The sequence below is a fragment of the Tupaia chinensis genome, unplaced genomic scaffold (genome assembly GCF_000334495.1).
Source record: "Tupaia chinensis unplaced genomic scaffold, TupChi_1.0 Scaffold143936_1, whole genome shotgun sequence".
NCBI lineage: Eukaryota > Metazoa > Chordata > Mammalia > Scandentia > Tupaiidae > Tupaia > Tupaia belangeri.
In genome coordinates this window covers 2,172,590-2,184,733 of record NW_006203787.1, presented here as the reverse complement: position 1 = coordinate 2,184,733, position 12,144 = coordinate 2,172,590, and positions in this window count along the sequence as shown.

Sequence of the window (12,144 nt, the reverse complement as noted above, 5' to 3'; positions counted from 1 at the left end):
GCTGCGGGCTGAGCTACCTCACATCTCGGCTGGCCCGATTATGAGCGCGAGTGCTGGTGCTTCACGCTCAGGGAGGTCTCAAGGTGCAACCCCAGGACCCTCCCATGGGGGTGTTACTGCTGTGCCACCCCTAGCAGGGCCCGAGTCACCGGCAGAGCTCGGCGAAAGCTCTTGTGGACATGATTGTGGCTGCAATCTAGAAAATGTCCACCTGCAACTATACCAACGCTGACCTAGGATTTTCCAGATTCTTCCAGCCATTTTCTTTAAGGGAAAAAAAAGGTTGCCCACTGCATCTGGATTTATGGTGCTGGAGAAGGGGGAAGGAAAGGGAGAGTGAGAGCAGAGAGCAGACCAAGGACGAGGTTCAAGCACTGCCACGCACAGAGCCGACCTGGGGAGGGAGTAGGGGTGTCGCCCAGTGCAGAGGTAGGAGAAAGCCTCCAGTCATTCCAAGTCCTGCTCAGATACATCTCGTCTCCTGTCTTTCCCTGGCTCCCTCAGAAGGAAGCAAGTTTTCTACCCACTCCAGCCCACCATCACTTGATTCATAAGACAGAAACTCACGATTTTGAGCCTTGTGTTTAAATTTTTCACTGCTATCTCCCAGCAGATGGCCAGCTTTTTGAGGCTAACTGGAATGTTTTGATTCGTTTCCTTATTCCTCACCACCTTGCTCAGGGGGCGCTCGATAAATATTAATGGAAGACATGACTAGACACATACACCAGGAGTCGGTTTGGTAAGCAAGGTGGGAAAAGGCTGTCAGGTCTTGTAGGCGAATTCTGAGATCATAACACCTGATGAAACGAGTGCAGATTCCATATCCCTTACCTGAAATGCTTGGGAGCAGAAATGTCATGGATTTTGGACTTCTTGGATTTGGGAATATTACATACATGCAATGAGACATCTTGGGGATAGGACCCAAGTCTAAACACAATACCCATTTACGTGTCATGTGCACACAGCCTTCAGGTAACTTTATACTACATATGTGTGTGTGTGTGTGTACTTACTTTCTAAAAATAAATTTTATTGTGTATATTGGAAGCTTACAAAATGTTATGAGGTACAGAGATAAATACGGCCACATACGTGCAGTTTAACTGTGACCCATTACAATAGGTCACGTGGGGGATTTTGCACTGTGGCGTCATATTGGCACTCAAAAAGTTGTGGATTTTGGGGCATCTCGGATTTTAGATTCTTGGGTTAGGGATGTTCAACCTACACAGATGCTGAATTTGAATCCTGCCAATAGCAAAAACGTCTTCAAAGCCTTCCCTTTGGCTCCACACACTCCCAGGTATCCCGTCAGAGCATGCATACGAAAACGCAAAAGTAAGACATTTCATTTGAGATGAGTTAGGTCTTAACAGCGACAGACCATTCCATCTGTTGTCCCGTGTGTCCTCATCTCCCGAGGGGTTGTCACTTTGTCTCTCCAGTGCCCAGGAGAGCACCCGAGAGACCCCACGTGGCCTCTTCTCTGCCCGGATTTATAGTATCGCTTTCTCTTTCCACAAAATAAAACTCCACAACAAAATAAAACTCCACCAAGTTGCTCAACTAAATTCAAAGATCCATACAATTCTGTCCATGGCAACAGCCTCTGTCTTTCAGAAATGTCATTGCCAGGGGCCCCTGGAAGGGACGACAGAAGAAAATGGGCCTCCCCATGTCACAAACCTCAGCACCTCTCAAGGAACTAATTAAATCTCCTAGGACTCTCACCCACACCCTCAGAAATGTGAAGGGTGCGCACAATCTAAACCCAGCTCCACCCGCAAAAATAAAGGCCCCTTTACATACAAAGCTTCCTCTTGGATGTCTTTGTCTCCTTCCCCCTACAGAGCAGTCACTCTCCAAATTCCCCAAAGGTCACCAGTTTGGCAGTGGAACAATGGCAGCCGTGGAGTGCCTGCCTGGGTGAGAGGTTCTCTCTGGGCCATGCCACGGGAGCTGCAGGCACCAGCCGCATGGAGAAAAGCGAGTCTCTGGAGACGCTGGGACGCGGGCTACCTGGAACCCAGGTGCCACCATGTTCTGGCACTGAGGCGCTGCTCATGGTGACCGCCCACAAAGGAGAGCCCCACAGCGCGCCAGGATGACAGTGAGGTTTGTCTATTCACAAGGAGACCAGGCGTTGCAGTAATCTGTCCCTAAACCATCTTACGAGCGAGGAAAGAGAAAAGGAAGTGGACATATTGCTTCAGTGCACAGATTATGCTGCATTAAAAAAATGAATTTAATTTATACATGTTTTTAATTCGACCAAAGAGAGGCCAGTGTGTATGTTGGGCAGGGTGGGGAGGGCAGGGAGTGAGAAAGCAAGTCACCAAGTCCAGGACTTGAACTGCCGTATGCTATGTGGGAGTCCAGTGCTTTCACCACCACGCCACCTGCTGGCCCCTATACTGCAGGGTTTTTTTTTTTTATACTGCACGTTTTATCCTTAATCCTCACTCAGTCCCACCAAGTAGAAATGACAGCTCCATTTAAAGACCAACTGAAGCTCCAAAGAAATCCCTGAAATGCCACAGTTAGGACATTACAGGGGCCAGATTCAACATGGGCTTGTATAGTTCTTAAATTCCCACTCTTGCTATGTACCATGTTGCCGCAAAAGGAAAAATTGCTTCTTTGTGTGTTTAGTTCATTAATTTATTTCTTCACAGACAAAGACCAAGAGCGAGGAAGACAAGCACCCCCAGCAGAGTATTCACAGCACGACCCCTCCGGCCTCAGCCAACCAGGATCACGAACACGTGTGTGCACTGGGCGTGCCCACGGAGGCCTGGGTATGTGAACCTGGAACTTTCCCATGTGCGTTCAGCACTGCTGAGCATCGCCTTACCACTGTGCTGACATAATGGGCCTGAGCAGCTTTGTTTTAGTACAAGTATACTCATCAGTTTTGCAGACGAGGCTCCTGAGCACCCTTCTGTTCTGGACATGGACTAGAGTCTCCGTTCTCCTCTCAGCTGGACCCCCAGTCCTGGGGCTCCCGTCTGTGGTCTGGGAACCCAATAATTTCCAGAAGCCTATTGGGCAGTGATGCCGCATGTGACAAGTGTTTGTCAAATGGATGAATGAATGTGCTTCAATGGGCAAGAGATAAATAAACACAAGAATGAATGAAAGTGAAACTGACAAGCCCACACTGGACTAAACGGGGCTGCTGTCCTTGTGACTGCAGGGCACAGGAGGAGCTTGTGAGCCCACCTGGTGTTCTGTGCCTGCAGAAAAGGTCTGAGCTTTCTCACTGACACCACGGCCACTGGAAACAATGCAACTCCAAACGGCCACCAAACATCTCCTGAAGACATTTCCTTTGGAAGGATTTGGCGTTGGAGAACCAGTGTCAAACGGGTGATTACTTGAGCAAACCAGAATTGCTGTATGTTCCTATAATGCGTTTCTAAAAACGAAGCACAATCTCAAAGTCAGAAAGTCAGGAAAAGCAAACATTCTCCAGCTTTGTTTTGATAATGACCCATCTACCATTTGTAGAAGAGATGTCTGCTGTGGCCAGCAGGTGGTGTGGTGGTTAAGGTGTTGGATTTCCACATGGCCCACAGCGGTCTGCGTCCTGGACCCAGTGGCTTGAAATCACAACAAATAAACAGACAAATGTTTAAAGAAGAAGAAGAAATGTCCGCTTTGGGTGATAAGCCAATTTCTTTATTTTCTAAGTTGCATCCTTTTTTCCATAAACAAAAGAAAGAAAGGGAGAGAGAGTGAGGCAGACAGACGGGTACCCCCATGGGGTCCTCACAGTGATCCACAGCCATGTGCATATCCTGGCTATTCAGGGCATCTCCAGATGCAAACCGGGAACCTCCCACGTGGCTATCTCCCAGAGCACTGGGTAATGGTGTTACCTGGTCCAGGATTTACTTCTGTACCTTAAAGGAGCTCATTAAAACATGACAGCCCACAGCGGGGTGGCTGGATCCCACGTGGCTGACCTTGCAGCTCGAGTCCTGGACCTGACAGCCTAAGAAACAAGCTGGAGTTGTGTGTGTGTGTGCCCAGAATCCCGAATGGAGGAGCAGGGACTGTAGCCTGACCACCCCCCATGAGGAATGCTTTCTCACTCTCTCTGTCTCTCTATCTCTGTCTCTAGCAATGTCACACACGCTCTGGCAATTTTTCAAAGAATGGGACAGGTAGTGATTATAATACTTAGAAGTATCTCATCGGCCCTTAGTTGTCCACAGCAGAGATAGTCTCACAGCCAGCTAACACCTAGACCGTGAGACACCTGGCACAGAAATGGGGCTGCCCTCCCCCATCTCTCACTGTTCAGGGACCCCAGGAGTCCCGCAGTGCTCTGTACATAAACGAGGTGAGAGACCCCGTCTAACCAAGGGGACGTCAGAGTGAGGTCGGAGCGCCGAGCCCGAACTGTGAAAACCAGCCCATCCAACCCATCAATGATCCCTGTAGCAGCTAAGGCCTGGCCTTCACTCCAGCTCCACTCAGAATTCACTTGAAGCTATTACAAGGAAGCTAAAGATAAAACAGCTTCTGCATAATGAAGCACTAATCCCCAGAGTGTGACGCCCACGGCCCCAACGAATGCTAGACAGAAGATAACCAAATGTCTAGACTTATTCAAACCCACTTCTCGTGGTTCAACGTGTACTCACTGCTTCATCAGCTTAGGAACCACACATTGGTTTAAAAACACACACACCCAGCCGAGCAGCCACAACGGGAAACGTGACCCAGCAGAACCTCTTCATTCAGGCCTCTTTATTTGAGTTTATCCACCCAAACACAGCAACTCCTCCTTATGCTGACGCCGGCTTACCGAAAAAATATATGTAGTCTAAAGTATCTGAAAGAGAAGCTGGCCTTTGTCCCTTCCACCTACACAGTATCTTGGTGACTGAGCTATCTCCAATGAAGTCCTTGTGTACAGCTCTTTAAGACGAGAGGTGTGAAGCTGTGCGTTTTGAGGCTCTGTGGAATTCAGTCCAGCACAGTGGCCTGAAAGCTTAGCTATCGGATTCTAGAACAAAGTGCCGGTAATAATTAGCTATACTCCATCTCAGGCATGTATTGGGGGCCCAGAACACTACCCCACTTCACTTCATTTTTAATTTTAATTTTTTTCTTTACTCATGGAACACATGCATGCACATGAGAGAGTAAGAGAGGAGAGAGTAAGAGAGGAGAGAGAAAGAGAGAAGAGAGAGAGAGAGAGAAGCACCTTCCACAGGGTCTGCTCACACTGATCCCCTTCCTCTAATCCTCCAGCTCTTCAGATCCTAGGTACCTGCACACACACCCAGCATATTTCAGGCTGACCAGGCCTGGGATTTGAACCCTGGTCACCATGTAGAATCTGATTTCTCTTGAGCAGTACCTCACCACCACCCAGCCAGCCGAAAGGAAAATCTTTAACTTTTATCTCTTTACTTTCGGAATGATTGGGGAGAAATGAACACGAGGGAGGGAAACTGGGCCAGCACACACGCCAATCACGTACACAAGATCACAGCTAATGCTGAACACATTCACGGGGATGCGTGCCAAGCTTGTTTCCTTCATCCTCCACTTTGCATCCCGTGAGCTGATAGCCAATGGCCATCACCCAGTTCCTGCAAGTAGGGTGTATGGATTGAATAAAGACAGTCAGTCATGCCCACGGCTGTGAATACCTGAAGTGCTACCATGAATGTGCTTAGAAGGGCCCCAGGATTTCGATGAAATGAATGTGGAATGACTTCCTCCCACAAAGCTGAATTAGAGAGACGGTGGTCTCTACCCTACTGCGTGGCATACCTGCTTTCCTTGCCTCCTCTCTTGTGAGGCCTTTTGTAAGCAAAGCCTGTGCTGTAACTGCAGGGCAGGAAACAGGACAGTCTGAGTTCTATTAGTAAGATAACACCGCGGGCCAGACAGTGGGTAACGCAGTGCTCTATGAGGTCAGGAAGGTTCTCAGTTTGCATCCGGAGGCTTCCCTGAGCACACTGGACAGGCATGTGGCAGGCTTTGGCATCAGGACCCCTACAGGTGGTGCTGGCTACTCATCTGTTTCTTTCTTTCTTGCTCATGGAAGAGATAAATTAAAAAGAGAGAGAAAAAACAATTTCTACGTTAAGGTTGTTGTGAGGTCTAATGAATGGATGTATGACGAGCTCTCGGTATCGCGCCTGGCATGTATTAAACACACATAAATGGCAACTCTCATGATACATCTTCTTAGTCTGCAAATTTGTATTTACAGAGAGATGTTTTCTAAACACATCTTCGACTTAGCTTGTGTGTACACTCTAAACCTGGAAACAATTTCTGGTCCATCTGAATTCCAGGCCATTTCCCTGGCTTCCTCCGGTCTCGATCACTTTCTCCTTATGTCACAGAGTGCCCGAGTCTGAGTTCCTCCGCACCTTCAGTTCCTGGACGGCATAAACCTGCCATCATGGTGCGCCACCCCGGAGAGGGTCGCTATAGCATCTTGTACAGTGCAGGCTTTCAATGAGTGTCCATTAAACGGATACATGAATACTCGAGGGAATAAGAGAGAGATGACAGAATAACCCTGGGCCCCACCAGGCACTGACCTACCAATGTTTTAATCTCTTCTAAAAAGTTCATTTCTTCCTGGGGGTGGGGTACCTCCAACAGCGTCTTCATTCCACGATCTATTCTGTGTCTTAGTCAGCCTGGAGGGTTGTGCCTGGCACACTCAGAGAGGCTCCAGGACCTTCCCATGAGGGTCTGGCTGTGTCCCTGCTGTACCAAGACCTCACACATAAGGTTTTAATATTTTGTCAATCTCCCCTAAAATGATATTTGGTATTCCTTTCACAGGCCCAAATCATTAAGTCTCTATACAAACAAAAAATAAATAAAAAATGAAGAAAAATCAAAAAAAGAAAAAGAAAGGAAGAAAAGGAAAATTAGCTGTTGCTAAGAGGGAAATGTCCCACCTATCCCGGCTGACTTGTTACCAATAACAATTTGCTCAAAGATAACATTTCTGGGATTTTTGGAAGATTTTTTTTGTGACAAAGGCAAGGCAAATACCAATGCCAAGTTCGAAGTCATAGCTCTTAAAGAAAAGGAGAATAAGAAAGCATTTCATTACATGTCTACTTCAACAAACGGAAAGAGAGTTCAAGTTATTCACAGCCTACTCTGCTTGTCAGGTTCTGAGGACAGTTTCCAGCTGTTGACCAATTGATGCCCTTTGCACTGGAAGAAGAAATCCACAATTCTGTCCCAAGGAAAGCTAATCACAAATTATCAACATCTTGCACTTAAAGGATATTGTCTCTCTACTCAGCAGTGCTCTGGGCACTGCACACTGAACAGTTCAGTGCATGTTGAGCAGAACACGAGAGACAGACTTCACACACGATCTTACTGAACACTACACCAGCAATAATTATCCACTGAGGTCCAATTTTATTAAGTAACAATAATTGTCAAGAGGGGGACCGCAGATGGCATAACGGTTACACTGCTGGACTCCCATGTAGTCCACTGCAGTTCAAGTTCTGGATCCAGCCGCTTAAAACTCATGCTGGGTGCGTGCACATGTGTGTCCCAAATCCCGAAAGGATAATGGAGGACAAGGAATTGTGGTGTGGCCATCCCCCCTAGAGGGAGGTGGTTTCTCATTTTCTGTCTCTCTGTCTCTCTGGTGAGCGCACAAACCCTATAGCAAAAACCTCTCTAAAATATTAATAATTTTAAGAGTACGCACCATTGGACAATATACAGACCTTATTATAGAAGAGTAAGACTACACAAGTTGGCCATAGGAGAATGACTGGGAGCAACCAATTAGGGACTTCGACCTTTTAGCATTCACCAAGAAGAAATGTCCTTTCAGACAAACCTGCTGAGAATATGAGTCTTGGGTTTTCTACCTGCCGTGACCCTGATTCATCCTTTAAGACCTGGTTCAGAAGTCAGCTTCTCTGAAGGCCTCTATATTACTCTATCTTTTCAAAACTTTCACTCGGCAGAGGGTGCATGCACAGAGAGAGGAAGAAAGCACCCCCTACTGGAGTGTGGTCACACCACAATCCCTTCTCCATTCCTCCATCCTGTCAGGATTTGGTACACAGTCACATGTGCCCTGCGTGTTTTTCGAGTGCCAGGGCCAGGACTGCAACCACGGTTGGCTTCATGGAATCCGGCTCCCTTAACCACTAGGCTACAGGGCCAGTGCTATTATCCCATCTTTAACCACAGAGCTCTAGAGGTTGAACACAGTGTGAGTGAATGCAGGAATAAATGAGTAAATGAACGGGGCAGTGAAGCAGGGGGATTAATGGAAGTGTGTATCCAATAACTCCGGGGCAGCGAAAGACTGAGAAATGAGCACTACCTCAGAGCTGCACAAAGCTATCTGGCGCGCAGTAGGGGCTTAACGTGTGCACTAAATGAAAGAAGTAAGGAGCCACTTCTCCTGTTGAACTGTTCATGTCTAGAAGATGCAAGTTGCCCTGAGCTGTTATTCTCACCCTCTACACTATGAATTCCTGGCTCCTTGGGAAATGAAATGAAGAATGTTCCATCTGTACAGACATGGAACATTTTTTACCTTACCAGGTGACATTTCTTTCTTAAGCACATCAACTCCCCTGGCCACTCCAAGAACATTGTGGCTTTCAGGCAAGCTTGGCCTTGGCATAAAGTAGAAAGCAGAAAACCACCGGGCCAATGGCAGATGGAAGGGAAACAGAGGGGCCGGGTCACCATGAGACCTGCAGTCTGACCACGCATTACTCAGAGCACAGAGAGCTGCAGGTGCAAACAGTAACAGCCCAGTGTAAAGGACGAACACACTCCCACGTGTTCCCTGGGAACGGAGCCTCATCGTGCCTGTGCCATGCCCAGGATTTGCCCGAGGTATTTCAGTGTCGGGGCTTTCCCCTCACCCTGTCCACAGATGCCCCCCCTGGTCACCATCACTAACCAACTCCTTCTCTCAACAGCTGTGCGCCTTCGCGTGGGCCGGGCAGCCACCCAGCCTAAGTCTCAGCTTCCTCTTCTGCCGACTAAGGCTACAAACAGTCCATGCGTCTTACTACTGCTGTGAGCTTTTTCTCCCTTGATTTTTTAAAATTAATTATTTTAATTTTAAAGAATTTTTAATGGCCACACGATATTTGTACATCTTTATGGGGCACAGTGATTTTTCAGTATGTGAAGACTACACGTAATGATTAAATTGGGGTAATTGGCATAGTCACCATTTCGAGTATTTGTCACTACTTTGTGTTGGGAGCACAGAATAACTCTCCTAACCATTTTGATATATAAATTATTGTTAACTATAGTTATCCTACTTTGCTGCGGAGTATGAGAACTTGCTTTTACCTAGCTGTAATTTTGTACCCACTAAACGGCATCTCTCTCAGCCTCCAGTAATCACTAACCTATTCTCCTCTTCTGTGAGGATACCTTTCTTAGGTTCCACGTATGAGTGATAATATGTGATTTTTCTCCTTTTCTTCCTGGCTTATTTCACTTAAAATACCACCCTCCAGGCTAGGCCATATTGTCTACATGACAGGATTTTGCTCTTTGTAATGGCTGAGTAATACTCCATTAGGACATACCCGTGGCGTTTTCTTTATCCATCCACTCGTTCCCAGCCTAGTGCCGTGAGCGAACAACGAGCTGGTGTGTGTAAGCATTTCAGCTCCGCGATCAGCACGCAGTAAACGCTCAGCGGCCGTTACTGAGGGCGAGCACTGTTGTCATAAGTAATAACAAGCCTATTTGCATGATGTTCCTCTACTGTCTATTCAGCTCCCTAGCGATCATCTGCTTTGATATTTTACACACTACACATAAACGTATCTTGTAAATATTTTTATAATATTCAGAATTATGGAGATGTCCAATACTGTGTCCTGGTGATAAAAGGAATATTCTGTCCTGGCGTGGCTGCTGTGGTGTGCATGGGGGCCGGGCCCCACGGTGCCATTCTCACAGCACGCGTGGCCCAGGTGGGGCAGCTCTGCGTGTTTTCTCTTTGCAGAAATCAGTGCATAGGACAAGCAAGGGTGTGAGGAGAGCCTAGGGAGATGTACACATGGATGGGGACATGAGTGACGCCCAGCTGCCCAGGTCGTCCACGGGTGCTGGGACATGTGCGGTGAGGCTGGGGGCTCCCGGGCTTTCTGCCATCATCGGCCGGAGTCCATCTTCTGTCCCACCTCTCCCAGCTCTCAGGGTAGGGTAGTGGCAGCCTGTGGGGTGTGAAGACGGATCAGGAGCTGCTCATCCCACTGTCTACAGATATATATATATATATATATACCTGTGTGTGTGTACATATATATATGTACACACACACACACACACACACACACACACACACATATATATATATATATATATATATAAAGGTTTTTGCTGTAAGGTGTGTGTGCTCGCCAGAAAGACAGAGAGAGACAGAGAGACAGAAAGTGAGAAATCACCCCTGGGGGGATGGCCACACCGCAATCCCTTCTCCTTGCATTCTCCTCTCAGAATTTTGGGTACGTACTCACACACACCTGGCATGAGTTTTAAGCCACCAAGTCCAGGACTCGAACCTCTGTTGACTACGTGGGAGTCCAGCAACATAACCATTAAGCCATCTGTCGGTCCCCCTGCAGAGCTTTTAAAGGGAGGGCCCTCATTCTTTGGCCTTGTTGGTTATGATCCAAGGATACTTGAGAGGCAGCCATCCATAAACGACTGTGTTACTCCATCCCGAATGGAATGAACTCAGAGCCCAACAATCCATCTTTTGTAGGTGTTGGGAAGCTGACTCTGCTTTGTACTCCCCGAGTGACCCTCAGATCTGAAGTGAGGATTAGAAAGTGAGAAAACAGAGGTGGGAGGCGGCTTTAGGTTCAAAGACGCCACCAGACAGAATGACCCACAAGAGTAAGTAGGAAGTCTGTTCCCTGACAACCATCATACATGCAATCCGACTACTTCAGATTATGTGTCTCTCCCCTAATTTTCTTAGAATTATTTTATTTAACCTTATTATTATTATTTCTAGTTTGAAAGCATCATTCTTCCACTGTTGCAGGGCCGGTTTTCACCGTCTGCCCCTGATTTCCACATAGTGCATCACAGCTTTGGACTTCTGCATAAAAATGACCTGGCTGGACATCAGCAAACTGCTTCTTGACTCGCAGCTGAAACCATAAGGCTCCAGGTTCCCAAGAATGCCTGGGTTTGGATTCGGGAGAAGCACCTGGGGATGGAAGGACAGCTTTGCGTTTATGCGTCAGGTTCGGCCAGCCCAGGTTGCCAGGGTAGCAGGCGCCTTTGGAAACCAGTTGCTTCTGGCCTTCCTGTTTTAGGTGTCTAAGGCAATGTGAGAAGCCATGGACTCACAGGCACCCGCAGGGGGGAGCACTCAAACTGAAACTAACCGCACTCTTCAACTGGCAGTGTCCTTTCACGAGGGGCCAGGGGGATGACAAAGGAAGCTATGTCACTTGCTGAAGGTGACTTTTGTCCCCTGCCCCTCCCCAGATAAACAATGACTAAACAGTCAGTGACAGACTGGCAGGGCTCAGAGGTGAGCCCACTGGTAAGCACTCAGACTTTTCAAATTTTTTCCTGTTTTTCTGAATGGGCGCTTTTCAGAAATATTTTGAATGCTAAAAGCTATAGAGTTAAACACTGGACTGCCTCCTTCTTGACAAGGTTATATCCAGACTGGACAAGCAGGGGCAGGTCTTCACACGCGTGTGTGGAAGGGTATGTGTGCACACATGCACACTTGAAAGGGATCAGCACACATCTATATGGACTGTGGGGTGCATGCACACACATCTGGGGGGGGTGAGTGTGCTTGCACCCACACATGCAGGGAGTGTGTGCACCCACACATGAGATGCACACATATGGACACATGGGGAAGTGTGCACACATGGAATAGTAAGTGTGCTTTCATGCAAGTGTGGGGTGAGGGGCACATGCATGTACATGTGCAGGAAGTATGCTCACATGCACACATGTGGGGGAGTACGTGCATACACAGAGGAATGTGCACACACATCAGACATCTGAAGGAGACTGCACATGCACACACGTATGCAGGGCATGAGGATGCACACATGGTGTGGGTATGCGTGAGCTCACACTCGCGCAGGA